Genomic DNA, 19,819 nt, shown 5'->3' with positions numbered 1-19,819 from the left:
TAAGTTGGAGTTAGCTATGCAAAGTCTCACTGCAACCTGCACATTTTTAGGACCAGTTACGAGAAACCACTACAAGTGTTTCTCTGGCCTCTCATGTCTCTCTTCCCTACCACAGGGCTCTCTGGCCACAAATGACCTCAGGACTCAGCAGCAAGCCAGACAGGGAGAAGCACAGCCCCAGCAGCTGGTAGTTGTTAGGCAAAGCAGTGATAAATCACTTGTTCTACTGTCCCTGTTAAGGCTCTGAATTTGTAATATATGTACTGGCAAGTCCCAGCTAGGATATGTTTAATTATTTATAGCTGCTGCTAGATTCAATTTTTATAAGACTTGAGCATATGTATAAGTATTCTACAGTCAATGAAGCAAATAAAATAATATCAGGTTGAATATAATGCAATGGAGCTTTATTACAATTTAGAAAGAAAAGCTTTCTACATATTTAACCAAAGTCCACTGTCTGCTATCAACTACTGAGTCGCTCAGTGCTTGGCTTCCCAGTACAGCTACAGCACAACATGAAACAGAGTTAGAACAAGCATCCAGTAGCATGAGTGAAATGGAGCACACAAACTTACAGCAAAGCAAAGTGTGGAATTTTAACTACAGCAATACTGGTAATACCCTCTTGGGCCACAGTTACTGTCTGAAATGATGAAACCGATTCTTCCAACAACTCAATCTGCATGTTCCAATGTCTAAATGATGGTTTCTTGCTTTCTATTTATTACTGTGTGGTGAAACATTGCTATTTGAATCCTTGGCATCAATGGTTATTGAGCACTCCACATATTCTACTATTTCTAAAAACAAAAATTTCTTAAAGGGTAAGCATCATTTGTTTTAGAAATTCTGCTTTGAAGAGGAGAGGGGAAAAGGAATGACTTACACAAATTAGGTGGGTACCTATTTCTAAAATGTTTCTGGTCACTAGCAGTTCATTTTTTTGTTTACCATTCACTTTCTTAAATTGCTTTATTTTACCTCTTCAATCTGTGACTAGGCCCAAGACCTAGAAAAAAAGTAAACACTCTATTAGTTGATTCATTTTTTTCCCTTCCCAAATTCACTGAGCATTTACTATACACAGGACGCTCTGCTAGACAATGAAAGTTCAATAATTAGCTGGTCCTCACCCTCAGAAGAGGAGAGAAATATAAGAACTTGAATCAGTAGTTGCCGCATCATCATAGAAGCATTTGGACAAGGTACTATGACGGCCAAAACAACAGAAAGTAACTAGCTCTATGCAGGGTATTAATGGGATCATCACTCTAGAGATAAATCATCAAAAATGAGTAGTTCACCTGGCAGATAGGGGTAGGGTAAATCGGTCTAATGGAAGGAGACACATGAGAATAGCACTGAAGGCTGGATACCAGAGCACATACTCAAGGACACACAGGTGTGCGCTCCTGAAATGTTAAATGCCTACTGTGAAGCAGCAAAAGGTGATAGGGGCAGAGCCAGTATGCAGGGCATTACACACCATGCCAGACATTTGAATCTTAACCCTGAATATGAAAAGGAACCTTTGCTGGATTGTAAGCAAAGGGGTAAAACACTCCCATTCGCATTTGAAGAAGGAGGGGCTAACAGTAGTATGCAAGGTGACGGCAGGTAGGAGACTACCACAGCAACCTCAGTGGTAGCTGGAAAGGGCTCACACCAGATCACAACACAGGTGACAGCAAGAAGGGAGTGGAAAGTAGAACTCAGCTCCCTTACTTTTTCTATGACTCGTGAGTTACATCCTGGGTAGAAGAGAAAACAAACTTTTGAATGAAAAACAAGTCTTTTACGGTTTAAATATTGTCTTTAAGGTTCAAGACTCAACTCCCTATCAGCACTGGTTAAATAGTCTAAATAAGTCTATCCTTTTGGGGAAATGTTGACTCTCCAACATAGGGTCTAGGTGGATGAGGTATCCTACTGCCTCCTGCCCTTGGAGTCATGGCCAATTGCCCTTTTGCCACAGAAAGAAATGATCCAGAGGCAGGTAGGTGGGCAGACAAAATGAAGAGCATGTGAAATTCTCCTCTGACCACCTCTGCTTTCTCAGTTACACAGGAAGCAGGACTATCAGCTAAGTGAAGACGGAAGGAAAGGGAAGAGAGGAGGCAGAGTTGTGGACAAGGGCCAGGAGGATCAAGGAAATGTGGCCTGACTGCTTCACACAATAATGGCCACTACAGGCTTGTGATCATAAATTGACTTAGCCCAGTCAGCCTGGGCATGTGTGTTTCTCTGGCCACATTTAGCTACTCAGTAAGCACCAGATAGGTAGAAATTGGATTTAAGCTGTGTTCAGTTTTGCAAGGTAAGTCTAGAAGAGATGGGAAAGGAATAGAGGATGAAATAAGAAAGTGATTCTAATGATTAGCTGGTATCTAAGCTGGGCACTTGAGAGGAAGGAAGACAGCAAGGGGATGAGGGGCAATAGGACAAATGAACAGTTTGGTCCAAGTATTGTTGAAGACAGGGTAGGAAAGGAAGCGGGTGGAAATAGAAGAAGGATGTGGCTGGAGACCAAGATGCTTGACATGGATGTTATGGAGATTATCATTGCTGTAGGTTATGACTGCAGAATAAGAGGCGGACATGGAATCAGAGTGAGATCTTTGGAGAACTGAGACAACAGAATACTGAAAGGACCATTTGTGAAGATATTTAAATCGCCACAAATTAGGGTAATAATTGTATTGAAAGAGCAGCAGTGAGCCATGAGAGCAACCCCAGGGTTTGAGATGACTGCAACGATAGTAGAGCAGTGACAGGACATTCAAATCGAGGGCTTCTGAGAAGGCCAGAGAGGGAAGAGAGAGTCAGGAAGTAGTGATGCAAAGAGGAACAAGGTGATAGCCAACCCCACACAGAGGCCCAATGTTAGAAGTGGAGACGCAGAGCAGCTTTTTGAAAAAGCAGCAGGGAAATGAAGCATTAGCTTCCAAGCTATGAAATGAGGCAATAGTACCAAGAAATGTGCTATTTATCTGAAATATTTCTTCCTGCTCAGCAGGCTGCCTTATTCACTATTTGCAAAGATTTTTTAAAAGAGTGATGATTCTGAGGCTCTTTAGACAAAATGTGTTAAGTGTTAGCTTTGTGAAGAAGGACGTTGCTCTTAGCTCAGAGCAAATGTGAGAGTCTGTTAACACTAAATTGTGCGTACTGTATTTGTCTTCAGAGGCAAGAAATCTAGAGTGACAGATCTGAGTTTTCCATTACCACTCACTTTAGTCTTTGTCTTGAGGAAATATAATAGGCAGCTTGGAACAGTGTACTATTGTTCACATTATATTGGTGGGAAGATTAAGCTCTTAATTAATCAGGGAATGGTAATTGATAATTATAAGTCCCTGAAAATAGTCATGATCACTTATAAGTCCATGAAATTGATAATTGTCTTTTTCCCTGAAAATGATCATGATTGCTCATGAGTCTTTTTGTAATGAATGCTGAATCATTGTTCACCTGCCTGGGAATGAGATCTCAGGATTTTCTCAATGTGGAAGCCTTCCCATTATTCATATCAGCCTCCTCTTTTGAGAGGGAGATTTCCAGATTTAAATATACCTGGAAGAATAAAGGAGCAACAGGGGGAAAAATTAATGAAAAGAAAACTAAACTTTTCAAGCAAAAGTGATTCGAATTCAATGCCCAAAGAAACCTGGTGGCAAAGTCACTTTAAAGATCAGAATTCAGAATCACAATATTAAACCTTGTTCTTAACTCTTCCCTCACTGGCATCATCTTTGTGGGAAGAAAGAAAAGAGGAGAGAAAGGGAAGTAATGACAAGCATGAATACAGAATAACTGCCAACAAGATTTTTAAATTCTCCTCCATTTCCTGACTTTAATGGTCTCAAGTTAAGGATTAACTTTATCCATGTTCTTCAAGTTATTGTTTTCCCAAAAACCATCTTTCTTGGCTATGTTGAGTCAAAGAATGAGTCAGAGAGTTCTTTCAAGTCACAGAATCTACAGTGCATCTTTAGCAGAAAAGTTCCTCTCCTGGCTGACCTGCTATTACCCTGGTGGTAAGAGCATCCACATACATCCACATAAATGAGACAAGCATGTAGCTGTATTTAGCAAACACAGACAATACTAATGTGTGATGTCATAGCATGAACCGCAAAAATGAAAGGTTCACCAGGAGAATTCTCCTGAAGAGGTCATGTAAATTGTCAGTACTAGACATGGTAGTTACACGATGCCTTGATCAGCCATTGTACTAATGTTTATTCAGACGGATGTAGAGGAAGAACTATTTATTCAGCCAACTGCATTTGCCTGTTTGGTCAGGCAACAGTTACCTTGGATTGTGAGACAAATTCAAGAGCTGTTCAGATTACCCTGACCGGCTGAACTAGAGCTCTGGCTAACTGTGTGCAGCATGTTCCCAGTGCTTGGTAGAATCAATGCAGGTGCACTCAACAAAACTGAAACAAGACAATAAAGATTTGCAGGACAGTTAGGTAAAGTTATTAGCTACTTAATAAACAATAACAAAAGATTATTTGCATTATCAGAAGCAAAGTCACCACAACATTTCTTTGAATAGCAACTTCTCCTAAAGCAATTTAAAACTTAGTTTTCAAAAAATAAAAAAAATAAAATAAAACTTAGTTTTCCATTGAGAACATTTTATTAACTATTATGGGAAATGAAACATCCCTGTAACTAAGGATTAGCCTGTTTTAATATCCCCAGTCCCACCTCATGCCAGCGGATTTGGAGAAGTGAGTTGAAACAAAGGCTGAATTTCCTGGTCCCTTTTTTCTGCAAACACATAAGAATCCTTCACTCAAACACATTCCCAGTTAAGACCATATAATCTTTTCACACAGGGTTTGTTCAAGTATACCTTTTAAAAGGGAACACATTTGGTTTGAGTGTCGCTACTCCTCTCATCTTTTGCTCTCCTTTTTGTCACTCTTGTCTCAGCTCTCAAAGCTCCCTTGACTGCCCCTAACCAACAGACAGGAACCCACATGAAGGTCTCCCATGGCCCCATGCATGCTAGCTCTTCAAAACTTATCCATCCTCTTTCTTTCAGCCCTAGTGTCTATAAGTCTAATTTTAGAAACAAATCCAATTGTGGGTATTAATGGATAATAATTTTTATAGCATTACTTCTTTTATGTAATATGTTTGCATTTAAAGTTGACACCTGCTAAAGTACTGGAAACCAAAGTCCTCCAGATCACTGGAGCTGAGGATTTTCTCAATGTGGCAGCCTTCCCACTTACTCAGATCAGCCTTCTTTGAGAAGGAGATTTCCAGATTTAAATATATCTGGAAAAATAAAGGACCCATAGCAGGGAAGATTAACAAAAAGAAAATCAAACTTCTCAAACAAAAGTGATTGTTTGCCATCTCTCTTCCTGCTCCCCAGACTGTTGAAGACCCTCCCATCAGTAATCCAGAAGGACACCCCTTGTAGGGTCACAAGCTCTAAAGGATATGAAGCTGCCATGCATATCTCATGAGTCACATGTAATTTTTCATGCGTCTTACACTCACTGATGCCCACTAAACTGTGATAAGGACTGACATAGTTTTCTTTATCATACTGTGACTCCAGCCCAGATGAATGAAGGTTAATTTTGCAGGAAGCAGCAACCCAAAAAACCTCTCTCCTCATAAGAGATTGGCATGTATAACCACTAGGATGGAGCATTAAGGGTTAGAAGTTCAGAACAATCCCAGAGAGGTAAGTTTTTTTTTTTTTTTAAAAGACTTATGAAGGGAAGTTGAATGAAAAACTGTTGAATAAAGAAACACCTGATGAAGGTGGTTCTAAGTGAAAGCAGCAGATATTGGAGGACTGATGATATGAAGCAAAAGTCAAAATGGGATACCACCAAGAAGTCATTCCTTAGAGGACGTCTGGCACCAGAAACAGAAGATTGAGTTCAAAGCATGTAACTCAGAAAAGAGACTATGTAATCAAGGGGAACTCAGATGCAGAGTCAAAATAGGGAGAGATGAACAAGTCAGGAAATCTAAGAATAATGCATGGAATAGCTTATGATACTATTCAATTATTTGTATATTCAAGAAATATTTCTTAAACTATTATTATATATCAGAAATTGCTTTAGGAATATGTAACATAATGGTGAAGAAGATGTACATAGCCCTTACTCTCATGAAGCACATAATCTATCAGGGAAGATACATAATAAAATAAGCAATAACTATAAAGGAGACATAGAGGACACTCTGGAAGAAACACAAAGCACCTAACCACTCCATGTGGGTGGGAAATAGGTGAGGTCAAGTGAGGGTTTCCCAGAGGAAGTAGCAAATAAGCACAAAGATTAGGTCAGAAGTTCTCAATTCAATTAGATCCTTGCCCTCTTTGCTGCTAATACTTCACAGCATACTCCTTAATATGCTGAAATGAAATTAATAGGTAATGTAACCATCCTATATGTATAATTTAATCAAAATTATTTCTTTGCTATAATAAAGGAAAAAGCAAAAAAGCAAAAAATACATAATAAAATGCATTTCAGTATGCAAGTATATTGCTCATTTAATCAGGAGGTCATAAAATCAGCATGAAAGTGACAATCTCGAATACAGACTGCTATCAAGATTTCTAACCTAAAACCATGAGGCCATTGCTATCATTGGAGTGATTTCTTCTGTGGATGATGAATAGGAAAGTTTAAAAAAAAACAGAATTCTATCTTCCTTTGTTTTGCACAGATGAACAGGGAGTGTGGGCCCGGTGACACCTGCCCTCAGACTTCAAACCTCCAAAATGGTGAGACAATAAATTTCTGTTGTTTTAAGCCATCCGATTTGTAGCACTTTATTACAGTATCCCAGAAAACTAATAAACTTCCTATTGGGGAAGTCCTGCCCCAGCCAGGGCTACATGATGAGTAGGTCAGCCTGCCTCTGGGTCCCGTACTAGCCAGCTTACTTGGCTATCAATCCTAACACCACATTCTCCAACTTTGCTCTTTTTAACTTAATATTTCGACCTGTATCTGTCCCACCTAGCTTAAATTCTCAAATTCTTTAGATCCCCGAAAGGGTCAGGGGTTGGGAAACTTTCAGAAATACCAATGGCTAAATACGTATACCACAAATCTCCACATTGTACAGAATCTCTTTAGGGACAAAAATTATCTTTTCAAGAGCACATTTCTTGTCATCATACAACTTCCCTTGGTATTCCATACATTTTGCCAATAGCACTGCTAAATGAAAAGTTGATGAAAGAAATAAAATTATTGAAATCAAGCAGCTGTTGAAATAATGAGTGCTAGCCACAACTGCCATACTGCGATATATAACCTAATCTCTAGGCTAATGTTAGGGTAAAAGAACTTGGTGTTTCAAAGTGAGAGTGAACCTTAAGGACAATGTGCAGTGTTCTGTCCACAGAGTGGCAGGACTAGATGGGGTAGGAGGTACTCCTGCAATCCAAAATGACTGCATCTAGAGATGGGGGATCCATAAATTAGCAAAGAACAGAGATAATTTTCTGATTCTAAGGTCAGTTGCCTCTCCAGTGCACCAAATTGTTAGAGTGAAAATAGAGAAATAACTTCCAGGAAAAGCATTTCCGTTTTACAGGGCATGTGACTTATTTATAAATGGTTGCTCTCAGATCTTCCTGCAGCCCCAGGAAATGTGAGATGTGGATTGCTCAGGCTTCTAGTGAGGCTGACACATCAGGACGGGGCCGAGAAGAGATATCAGAAACCTACACTGACCACAGAAAAAGAAATCAGCAGGGAAATGTGAGTCCATTTGTCTTCTGTCAAATTTGAAGATAATATCTATTCCTTCTTCAGAGGCATCCTCCATAGCAAAGTGGGAAAAACTGTGGCTCATTGCTCTGCCCACAATGGCCCACTGTGTTTCTGCATCTCCAACCCTGGAAACAGAGCTCTCCAGGATTCACATCTGGCTACAGCATGGGTGAAGTGTGAACAGGTAGAGAACAATTCTATTCATCTCTGGGAGTTACTCTTACCAACAGAATAACTCTGAAACTTCTAGGGAAGCTCAGCAGATGTATTTCCTAACTTTCGTGTCTCCATAATAAAGAATTATTGGCAGCACAACATACATGTATGTTTCAGTCTCAGAGCTAGATATGGTTGCCAAGTGATCTGAGAACAAGTAGTCTGTGTTTTGTATACTTTAGCTTTTAAGAACAGATATCCTTCCAAGGAAACAATTGTTCAACCATTTAGAAGTACCCAAGTACCTGACCTCTTGAAAGTGGAAAAAGTGAACCTGTAATGAAACTTAAGAATGAAAAAAAAAAAAAAGAAAAAAAAAAAGAAACTTAAGAATGCATTTTGCACCCTTCTCACTGCTCCCATCATTCCCTAAAACAAGCAGAGATCTGAGAGAATCTAACAAGTCTATGTCCATAGTCCCTTAACTGTCAGCTGGTTCCCTATAGAGCGTGTAATAGTTAATGGCTCATCTTGAAATGGATTTCAGCTGGGAGTTAGCACAGACTGAATTTAGACACTTCTTGGTTTAAATATGGCCTCCACTATTCTAAACTGTTTGATGAGATATTAAAGCTTTCTGAAGTTCCAATTTTTCATCTCTAAAATCCAAATAATAATATGTATTTCCAGGAGTTATTATGAAATTAAATAAAATGTATGAGAACAACTACCTTCTGTAGTTTTGAAATGTACCACTTATTTGCCCATGCCTTAGTATCCTTGGAGAATAATCAAGCACAGGGATGATGATGGTGGTGGTAATGACTATAAACGAATATGTAGCATGTACAACCTGCTAGGCACTATTCTAAACACTCAATGTATATTGATTCACCTAATCCTCACAATGGCCCTACAAGGTGTTCTACAGATAATGAAACCAAGACCCAGGGAAGTTAAGTCACTTTTTCAAGGTCACATAGCTAGCAAGCAGTACAGCCAGGATTCCATTCCAGTCACAGGGGGTCCTTTGCAGGTAGTTGCTACATAGTCTGCACTCTTAATCATGACACATATTGCCTCTTGCAGTTTGATGATAACCATAGGTCTTTGACTCCCAGTTTCTTCTTTTAAATAAGGTTCTTTAGTCTCCTTTTTTCTGTTAGATTGAAGAAAGTGCCCCTGCATGTCTCTTGCAATCATTGGTCTAGAATTCTCCAGAGGTCTGAATGGTTTGTCCTGTCTTTCTTCCTCATCTGGAAGCCCTCCCCTCCCTCTCTGGGCTCCAACCACACGGGTTTCCTTTTGCTCCTCACACAAAGCATACTCTCTCTTCTGCATGGAGCACTCTTTTCTCTACCTTCTTTTCCTTGAATGCCCTCTATTTATCCCTCAGGTATCAGCTCAATTGTTATCTTCCCAAAGGAAGCCTTTCTCGACCTCCTTGACCAGATGGCCTTCCTCATATGCACAGCTCCATGGACCTCTCCTGAACAGCACCCATCCATGAGAATAGAGGCTGTGTGCCTTTTTTGCTCATCGTGTGCCCACAAAATCTAGTCAAATGCCTCACACATAGCAGGAGCTCAATAAATATTTGCTGAATAAATGAATGAAGCTTGTTCTGTTGCTGAAAATGGCCAGCGATGTTAACCCTCTCATCGCTTCTAACTTACCTCTGCTACTCCCACTGGGCTCAGAAACCTTCAGAGAGCCCTTGGAAATACAGAAAGTGTCCTTCTATTATAGTAGAGGATTTAGGGGTCACTTCTCTTTAGTTGTTCAATATACATATAACTCAAAATGCTATGATTGCAACCCTTAGCTCATTATTACAATAAACATTTAAAAGACAATATATACATATACTTGAGGTCATATCCATGCTTACCTATGGCTAAACTGTAATCAACAAATTCTTGCCCAATCAAAATTAGTTGAATATTTGTAAATCCTTTACTAGAGAGTTCCCTAAAAGGTTATATTTTCCCCCAACTCGTACTATAACATTATTAGATTTCAAACCTCTTAAGCATGGTTTAGCTTGTAGCAGGCAGCAGCTTACCATTCTGGTTTAATTTGTCATATGCATGGCAAGAGAGAGATGAAATTCCAGTTAAGGAAATACTATGAACTTTTGCCTTCTTATATTCACTGTTCTTTTAACTTAGATATCTTCAGCTTGAAATACTTGGTAAGCACTTTATTCTTAAGGGCTATTTTATTTTTTGTTTTACTCTATGACTCTCCTATTTCTAGCCATGGGGTGAGTTACTCTCTTATTAAATTACAGGGAATGTGTCATATAAATATTTTAACATTTTAATTAATTGTATTTTCATTATGCTTGTCTTGAGGCTTCCTCAGCTAAGAGTAAAATGTATTAAATCTAAAATAGAAAAGCCATGATTTCAATTAGTTCCTGGAATCAGTTTCTGTTTTAGACCAAAAAAGCTGCTCTACTGTGACTGAGGTGGCACAGATAGTCTCTGTAGGGCTTATTCTAATGACAGTCAAGACTCTTGGCCCCAAGTTAGCAATATTTTTCCAACACAAACACACACACACATACACACACACACACACACACACACACACACACACACAGTTAATACCTGTCATTACTCCATTATTTCTTAAGTTCTAAGATGAAGGCTTCCTGGCCTTTTAAAATACCACTTGAAGGTATTAAGCCTTATCAGTTCATAGCTTTGTTATCAGCCAACACCTTAGTTGACAACCAGCTGAGGGTGAGAGCTTGCTAGGAATGTGACCTGCATAGGTGCTGGGCTGCAGGAGGAGAGAAGGGGTGTCGGGAGGTAGAAGGAAAATGCTATGGGGGCAGAGGGAAGCTCTGGTGACAGCTTGATGCAGGATGCAGCTGGCCCTGCTGCCATTAAGCATGTTTGGCTCAGTGCTAGACTTCAGCTTCCTGAAGAGAAACATCCTGGCCTGTGGAGCTAAGGAGTTAAGGAATGAGGTTCAGTCAAGGGCAGACTTGGTTGGAGAGAAGTTTCACTCAACCAAGAGCAGGAGTACAGAGCCTGCTGTGGTCATCCATCAGTTCCTTATACTTTTCAGACTGTTAATATCAATACCCTCATCCATATTGACAATCAGCTATACCATCCATATAGACCAACTAGCAGTTGTATAACATTACTGCATCCCAGACACCATTCTGAATGCTTTATATGTTAGATGATAGATGATGTGATTGGCCATCTTTTACAGATTAGAACTGAGGTTTAGAAAAGTAAAGTAACTTCCCAAGAGCAAACAGCTAGTAAATGGGAGAAGCAGGAATTAAACCCAAATTTGGCTAACTCAAAAGCCTAGTTTTAGCTACTGTATCTTTGAGCTTCTTTGTTTACTACTCTTTAACTACTCTTTTAAAAACTATTTTGCTTATTATCAAAACAACCCGGGGAATACAAAGGCTGTGCATGCTGTTATTTCCATTTTAGAAATTAAAAAGCCAAGCCACAAAGGGATATAACATTAATCAGCCTGGATCTGCAGCCAATTGCAGAGCACAGATAGAAACATGTCCCCCAGGTGCCACCCAAGACTTCTGGTAGAAGGTGTTATATGTTCCTTTACCTACCCCAACGATGAACACCAAATCTTTATTCATTTGCTTTTGTGTTAGCATTTGTTCTTTACCTACCATTGAGAATATATCTCTGCCAGAGATAAGCCTCTGTATCAAAACATCTTCTCCAATTTGTTCATGGATCCAGCTCTTTGAATATCACTTATGTAAAAATCATTATATTAGGAAATTCTAGTCAGGGTAAAGTACAATAACCATGATTATTATAAGCATTCCTAAGAAAGGCCTCCAGTGATCACTTAGATTCAGGAAAGTCCCCTGAAGAAATGGAACAGAAGACCCACAAAGTAGTTGCCAACAAAGCTTTCCAACAATTTTAACAAGCAGCCCTAATTTTTTATTGACTTAAAGGGAAATAGAGTCAAGAGGGAAATTCCAATAAAAGTGTAGGTAAGTCAAAGGTTTGTTTTTGTTTCTATGGATTAGTTCTCACACATTTGCTGTGACTAGACTTTTTTTTTTTTTTTTTTTTTGGTAATGTGTAATTTTAACTACAAACCTAGCATTAAGCAATGTACCAGTTTATTTCCTGATGAACTTGAGAAAGGTCAGAGGTTAATTGAGCCATGCCCAGTTAAAGGCCTTAAGCCTGAAGGTACAGCTTCTCACCTCAGTGCAGTGCATTACAATGTTATCAGAACCTTGGATGGTTCAGTGACTTAGTAACAAATGGACACGTGAATATCTTAGGTTTAGAGAAGCCAATCTAATTCTGTCATAACTGTGCTGCACTAAATAAATGACTCAAACTTCCTGAAACCTTAAGAAAACACAAAAGGCTCTTAGTCTAAGAGTCTAGACCTCACCAATATGACCTACATCCCTACACTCACTACAGAGAACAGAAGCAACTGAAATTTATACTTATCATTAACTATCCAGAGTCAGATCTGCCACAGGCTCCAAAGCTGAATTTTACTGAGGAAATTTAATAATACATATTAACAAATGGTCTAAAGGGGATTTAGAAGGGACCTCTCCAGAAAACACACACACACACACACACACACACACAAAAGCCCTGTGTTGGACACAGATTCCAGTGAAAAGTGAGTTCCAAATCAGACTTATCTTTGTTGTCTGGAAGCTCAATGCATCTAAAAGAGTCAAGGGGATCCCTGGGTGGCGCAGCGGTTTGGCGCCTGCCTTTGGCCCAGGGCACGATCCTGGAGACCCGGGATCGATTCCCACGTCGGGCTCCCGGTGCATGGAGCCTGCTTCTCTCTGCCTGTGTCTCTGCCTCTCTTTCTCTCTCTGTGACTATCATAAATAAATAAAAATTAAAAAAAATATTAAAAGAAAATAAAAAAATAAAAGAGTCAAGAAGAGCAGATCTTGTGAAACACAATTTATTGATTTCCATTTAGAACTTCAGTGAGAAGCTAGTCAGTAGATGAGGTAAGATAGAACAATTCAACCTCTAGATGTTCTTTCCAAAATTTTCTGTCTTGATCAGCAAAACTGACTAGAGAATGGTAATGAGGAGTCATGTGAAAGTAGCACTGAAGTCCAAAATCATAACAGGCATATAACTGCCGGAACAGGCATTTAAGGATCCTTTACAAATAGATAAGCTATGGCAACTGCTGTATAGATTTCAAATCATTTTTCTATTTTCTCCTAACTGTTCCTTGTTTCAGCCATAATTTTAAAAAGAAGAAGAAGGAAGAAGAGGAGGAGGAACTGAAACAAAGCTTGTGCTAGAAGCACTGGTCTGTGAAGAGCTTTCAAACCTCTCCAGAGTTAGCTCAACATATTCCTGAAACCCACATTATTTGGGACAAGAGAAGAATGTGTCAACAGAGTAGACCTATGAACTGATTTCTCACAGTGACAAACAAATGCAATGTCTTTGACAGAGAGGATTACAACTAAAGAAAGATTTTTATATTCCTGGGCATGCTCTAAGGCCTGGTCTATTCATTTAGAGCTTTGGGGACAATCTTTCAGAGTAATGAAAAATTACTGTCAGGCAGCCCGGAGGGGCTCAGCGGTTTAGTGCCACCTTCAGCCCAGGGCCTGATCCTGGAGACCCGGGATCGAGTCCCGCGGCGGGATCCCTGCATGGAGCCTGCTTCTCCCTCTGCCTGTGTCTCTGCCTCTCTCTCTCATGAGTAAATAAATAAAATCTTTAAACATAATAATAATAATATCTTACTTGTCCTACTGAAAAAAGTCTGAAGTTTTAAATGATTTTAATCACTAGTCTTTTAAAATTCCACTTTAAACAAGTTCAAAAATGCTTGATAGGAGGATGGAGTAGTGATATTACTCATATCTAGGAAGATAAACCAAAGGTACAAAATTTTTCTTGGCTTATATCTTCCCATATTTTTACCTTGGTATATAAACCTTTGGATCTGAAGGGAAGTATAGTGCTTAAAAAGTTGCCATTTAGAGTGAGTTTTTCTCTTTTTAGTCATATTCTCTTAGTAATTGAACTACTTCCCAAAGGTGGCACTTTGGGAAGCTCTAGCCACACTCTATGACACTTTCTGTAGCAACAATTTGAGTTTTAGTTATATCCAGTCAAATTGAGAAAGACCAGTCACACTGCTTAGATCATCTGAACACTCAGGACTGCCCCACCCCTGTGGCAGGGCCACAGAGAATAAATGAGCTAACCAAGATGAACCATGCATCCTGCTATGTGTTTGCCTTCCAAAAAGAAGTCTTCTGTCCCTAATAAAATCTATTTCAATAGGAATCCACTAAAAAATTGTAATTCAAATTTTAAAAATTTAAAAAAGAACATGTCTCTTGAGCTCAGGCAACAAACAGAATATAAAAATAGGTCTTAAAAAAATACACTGAAAAAAAAATAAGCAAGAATATGCCACAACTTTATATGTTATTGCCACAGGAATAGGCAAGATTTTTCTTGAGGTTTTTCTTAAGTTCCCAAATTCCATACAGTAAATAAGTGTTACTTTGAAAGTCATTAAAAACATAAAGTAGAAAGCAAATCTAGAACTTCTAGCCAAGATGGCATTATAAGGCTATGATTTGAAAAACTCTCCATTCACCATACATATTTTCTCACAGATACTATTTTTTAAAAGATAAAATTAGAAATACAGAGCAAGGGATCCCTGGGTGGCTCAGCGGTTTGGCGCCTGCCTTTGGCCCAGGGCGCGATCCTGGAGACCCGGGATCGAGTCCCACGTTGGGCTCCTGGCGTGAAGCCTGCTTCTCCCTCTGCCTCTGTCTCTGCCTCTCTCTCTCTCTCTCTCTCTATTTCTATCATAAATAAATAAATCTTTAAAAAAGAAAATAAATACAGAGCAATAATCTAAAGCAATAGATTAGTAGTCATAATGCAGAAAGAACCCCACATAATAAAAAAGTAGGTAAAAAAAAATACAAACAGATATCCAAAGGACACAAATAATGATTCAAAGGGGCACATGTACCCCAATGTTTATAGCACCAATGTCTATAACTGCCAAAATATGGAAAGAGCTCAGAAGTCCATTGATGAATAATGGATAAAGAAGATGTGGTGTATATATACAATCAAATATGACTCAGCCAGCAAAAAGAATAAAATCTTGCAATTTGCAACGACATGAATGGAACTAGAGTGTATAATGCTAAGTGAAATAAGTCAGAGAAAGACAAATACCATATGATTTCACTCATGTATAGAATTTAAGAAATAAAACAGATGAACAGACGGGAAAGGGAAGGAAAAATAAAATAAGATAAAAACAGAGAGGGAGAGGCAAACCATAAAAGACTAAAGATTTTATTTATTTATTTGAGAGAGAGAACAAGAGAGAGCACAAGCAGGGGAAGAGCAGAAGGAGAGGGAGAAGCAGGCTCCCTATTGAGCAGGGAGCTGGATACCACTTGATCCCCAGATCCCAGGATCACGACCTGAGCCAAAAGCATGTGCTTAACCAGCTGAGCCACTCAGGCATCCTAAAAGACTCCTAACAATAGGGAACTAACTGAGGGTTGCTGGAAGGGAGGTGGATGAGTGGGTGGGGTAAATGGGTGTTATATGCAACTAATGAATCACTAAACTCTACCCTGAAACTAAAAAAGAAAAAAAGAAGAAGAAAGGAAAGAAAGAAAGAAAGAAAGAAAGAAAGAAAGAAAGAAAGAAAGAAAGAAAGAAAGAAGAAAGGAAGGAAGGAAGGAAGGAAGGAAGGAAGGAAGGAAGGAAGGAAGGAGAAAGAAGAAAGAAAGAAAGAAAGAAAGAAAGAAAGAAAGAAAGAAAGAAAGAAAGAAAGAAAGAAAGAAAGAAAAAGAAAGAAAGAAAGAAAAACAGAAAATTTCAAAAAGATACCCACAGTCTTTAGCAATCACTCTAAGTTTGAAAAAAGATATAATTTTATATGCATAATCTTAGCAAAATTTTAAAGTGTTAAGTTTCCAAGTATTGGCAAGACTTTGAGGAAATGGAAACTCTCATGTTGCGAATTGTTGCATAGATTCATACGTCATTTCAAGAATGATTTGGTGAGGTCCAGTGAAAGTGAAGATTGGCATATTGGACGACTGAATGTGGAAACTGTTACAAAGTACAACTTTGCCACTAATGCATAAGGAGACATGTGCTAGAATATGTACTGCTGCATTGCTTGAATATTGAACAATTAGAAATAATATAATAAAGAAAAAAGATAAATAAATTGCAGTATGTTCAGAAAGTAGATCACTTTAGATAAATCAAAATAAACAAGTATAACTGTGTCAATATGGATAAATATTAAACACATTAATTTGAATAAGAAAAGCAAGTAACAGAATTATATATGCAGTATATATCAAGTATCTATGACTTGCTTTTGGTATGCATTACCATTTGTGTGAACTTTTAAGAACACACATTGAATAAATGCTAGCTTCTTAATATTATCTACCTGGCAGGGAGGGGAGGAAATGGATGAAGAATAAATATACAGTTTTTCAAACATATCTCTGTAATATTTTATTGCAAAAAAACACCTTCAAATACTTTAAATATAGCATTTGTTATATCTGGGTAATTGAGCATATGAGACTATATCTTATTATTATCTATACCCTTTAAAATATTTGATATATTTCAAAATTTAAAATGTCAAATTAAGTGTCCATGGGATTTGTCAATTAATAGATCATTGTTGATTTTAGCTGAATAAATTTTGGGAGTGGCACAGCAATGTCCATATTTCAGAGGCTAGAGAGGGAGACAGAGTTGAGATAAAGGCTTGTTGTCGACACAGAGGAAACCCGAGCCCTCATAGAGACAGTGTGGTATGAAAAGAGCTGATGGAGAAGATAGAGCATGGAAGAGTGGGGAGATGAGAGAGACAATGATTAATCCCTGAGTTCATGAAGGATAATTGGACTGGGAAACTAAAGAGGAGGAGATAAAGTACTCAAAGTATTTGAAATGGTAAAACATGGAGCCTATGCTACATAGTAAGAAAGGTTGAGGTCATGGAACGGCTGCTAGAAGTGAGAAGCAGAAGGACTCAAGAGTGTGGAATGTTCTACAGTGTGAAAGAGCAGAGGTCATGGGATTAAGACAGGGTAATGTTGGGAATGTAGGAAATTGTGATCAGATAGCAGAAATCAGTAGCAGAGCAATTCTGGATGGTGTCCAGGTCTAAGCAAACACAGAGTGAACACAGTCAAATGGAAAAAACGGGTGCTGAGGAGGTTACACTGAGTGGTCAAGGTAAAGGAGTGACCAATCTGGACTCTCAGATCATCAGGATTGAGCCAGGACCTGGGAAGGGAAGGGAACAGAGAAAGGAAGACTGAGCTAAATGCTAAATGCCTCAGTGATAGTGGGGGAGGAAGGGAATTATAAAAGAGGACACAGATGACCTTCCCTAAAAAGACTGACATTACTTTTGCCCAAAAGAACGTTATTAGGAAAGGTAAATACTATTAGCAGAGGTAGCTTCACCATTGCTTGGTCCCTCTTATGTGCACAGGCACTTCCAAAGATGAGGGAGGAGCCCCAGAAGTACATTCACAATGGCACATGCTTCAAGTTGCAGAGGTAAGATATTTTAAGTGAGATCAAGTGAAGTTTCGGTCTCTTTCTACTCCAACTTCCCCTCGGTCATATTACAAGAGTGTCAGGCCGAGTTGCAATGGCCTTGGGCATTTTTGGATTCCGGTGAAGGAGGTGAGTTAAGGGTACATTTAATTTGGATCTAGAAGGACATATTTATATTGTTTTCAGTCACTCCCATGTGGCTATCACCAGCCATCACAGGGTAGGAATGGCTTCCAGGAATAATCCTACCGTCTACCCAGCCGACTCACTTGGCATCATAATAGAAGGGTTAAGGCCGGAGGTTTCCTTGTTGTGAGAAAGAGTCCCATGGTGCTCAGTAATAAAAAATGAGAAACAATGTTTGAAACAGATGGAGGCAAAAGCTAGTTTGTGGGAAAACCTTTAAACCATCTGATGTGTAAAACTGTAAATTAAGGAAATGTAATGAAAAAAGCACTTTATCAGCATGTTGTGGATTAGTCCAATACGTATATTGTTTCTTGCATTTGTAAAGTTTGTGGTATTTGTCAGCTTTTGTAAATTTGTGATTTGCTGTATTTTTTCCATTCTAAATAAACATTCAATTCCATATTTAATTTTATATTCATAATTTAAAGAGGGCCCTCCAAAATTTTACAAGCTTCCTCAAAATTTAGATCCATTTATGATGGTTAAAAATTGGATTCAAAACAATAATAAAAGGTAATTAAGAATCAACTTTGTTTTTCCATCTTTAGTTCACAAGATTTTGTCTTTCCTACAAAGAAATATAAGATTTAGCCAAACATCACTTATTGTATTAAAATTTATGTAATCACTATTTTCTTAAAATGGAATCCAAAGACCAAGGAATAAGACCAAAATCTTGAATACAGCAATTCTTGCCAAGTTTAATGACCTGTTAATGGGATGAGATTTTCCATGATTTTATATTTCTAATTGCTTTTTTATTATTGTTTGGATGAACTCTGCAAAAAAAAAAATATAGCAATCATAGCCTTTTTTTTAATGGGGATGCCAGAACTCTACTCATTATATAATGACTCCAACAATCCTGTAAAGCACAGTCCTTATGAAAATAATTCGAAGGTAGCAGGCACAGGATCTCACAGTCCACCTAAATATGGAAGAAATTAATTCTATCCATAGAAAAAGGAAGAAGACGACTGCAAAACCCATAAGAAATGGAAACCCACTCAGCTCTGCCTGTCCTGAAACAGCCTCAGTAAATGATGGTCATCTGACTTACATAAACATTCTTTTTCTTAATGCCAGGTTTTCCAAACACCTAGCCATTCAGATTGTAGATTTGAATTAGAATATTCTCTTTAACAAACTTTCAAATGATTTACTCACCCTAAAACCAACAAATGGCTAATCTCCTTGTCTTTCCAACAGACATCTCTGCATATTTTAAAGAAATCTTTTGAGATAGTTTGGCCTTTCTTCTTAAAATGCCTATAAATCTGTTTTGTTCTGCTATTTAAGAGAAAGCAATGACTTGCCTACTCAAGAAAGGTGTCAGCTGCTCATTGTGCTCATTCTCAAATTCTCCAGTGCCCTTGCTGCAGAGCACATTAGAACATAAAGTTCACCAGAGCTTTGTCTAATACCTTCCCCATCTGTTCTCTGCTTTGGGGGCCCTTGGTGAAATTTGCTGCTATGGGTAGTATAATTTGAAGACCACAAACAAAACCTGCTCCAAGACGAGGAGCATTTAATGAACAAAATGTTTTCTCTAAGTGCTCTTTGCCAGCAATTGGTATTTGGAGTGGGAGGCAGGAAAGAGTATTCCTTTTGTCAGAATTTACTAATAACTAGGAGAATTCATTTTTATTTTCTCTTGGATTACCTGTTTCTTTCTTTCTTTTCTTTCTTTCTTTCTTTCTTTCTTCCTTCCTTCCTTCCCTCCCTGCCTTTCTTTTTGGTACAGAAATAAAAACAGAAATCGGTATATTGCTTAATTCTCTGAATTACAGATCATTTGCTTTTCAAAAATGATTCCCTTGTAGAATAATAAGCCATATCACTCAGGATAACTGGCAGTGACCAAAAAGAAAACAAGATCTTAGGACTGGATGAGACTTAAAAGGCCATTCGTTCCTGTGCTTGCATTTTACCTGAAAGCTAGAGGGGTGGGATTTGCCATAGACTGCTAACAGCAGCAGACTCCAAGACCTCTACTTTCCGTTTTATTTCATTTCCCCATTATACTAAGATACTCCTTGTGAATTAAAGTTAAAATTAATAATTATATAGTTT

General features: G+C 38.4%; 1 long non-coding RNA gene across 6 annotated transcripts in view; it reads right to left on the bottom strand.

Moving 5' to 3' along the window:
* The window catches only part of LOC144313624 (uncharacterized), a 241,323-nt gene that overhangs the window by 122,079 nt on the left and 99,425 nt on the right, over positions 1-19,819 (bottom strand). The window contains exon 4 of one of the 6 annotated variants that reach the window (XR_013379251.1): positions 4,335-4,445. The exons of the other annotated variants lie outside the window; for them this stretch is intronic. This is a non-coding gene — a long non-coding RNA (uncharacterized LOC144313624). Of the gene's footprint in view, positions 1-4,334; positions 4,446-19,819 lie in introns of those variants that run through there. 6 annotated transcript variants of the gene reach the window in all.

The sequence above is a fragment of the Canis aureus genome, chromosome 5 (genome assembly GCF_053574225.1).
Source record: "Canis aureus isolate CA01 chromosome 5, VMU_Caureus_v.1.0, whole genome shotgun sequence".
In the NCBI taxonomy this organism is placed as follows: domain Eukaryota; kingdom Metazoa; phylum Chordata; class Mammalia; order Carnivora; family Canidae; genus Canis; species Canis aureus.
This window is presented reverse-complemented; position numbering and strand designations above follow the sequence as displayed.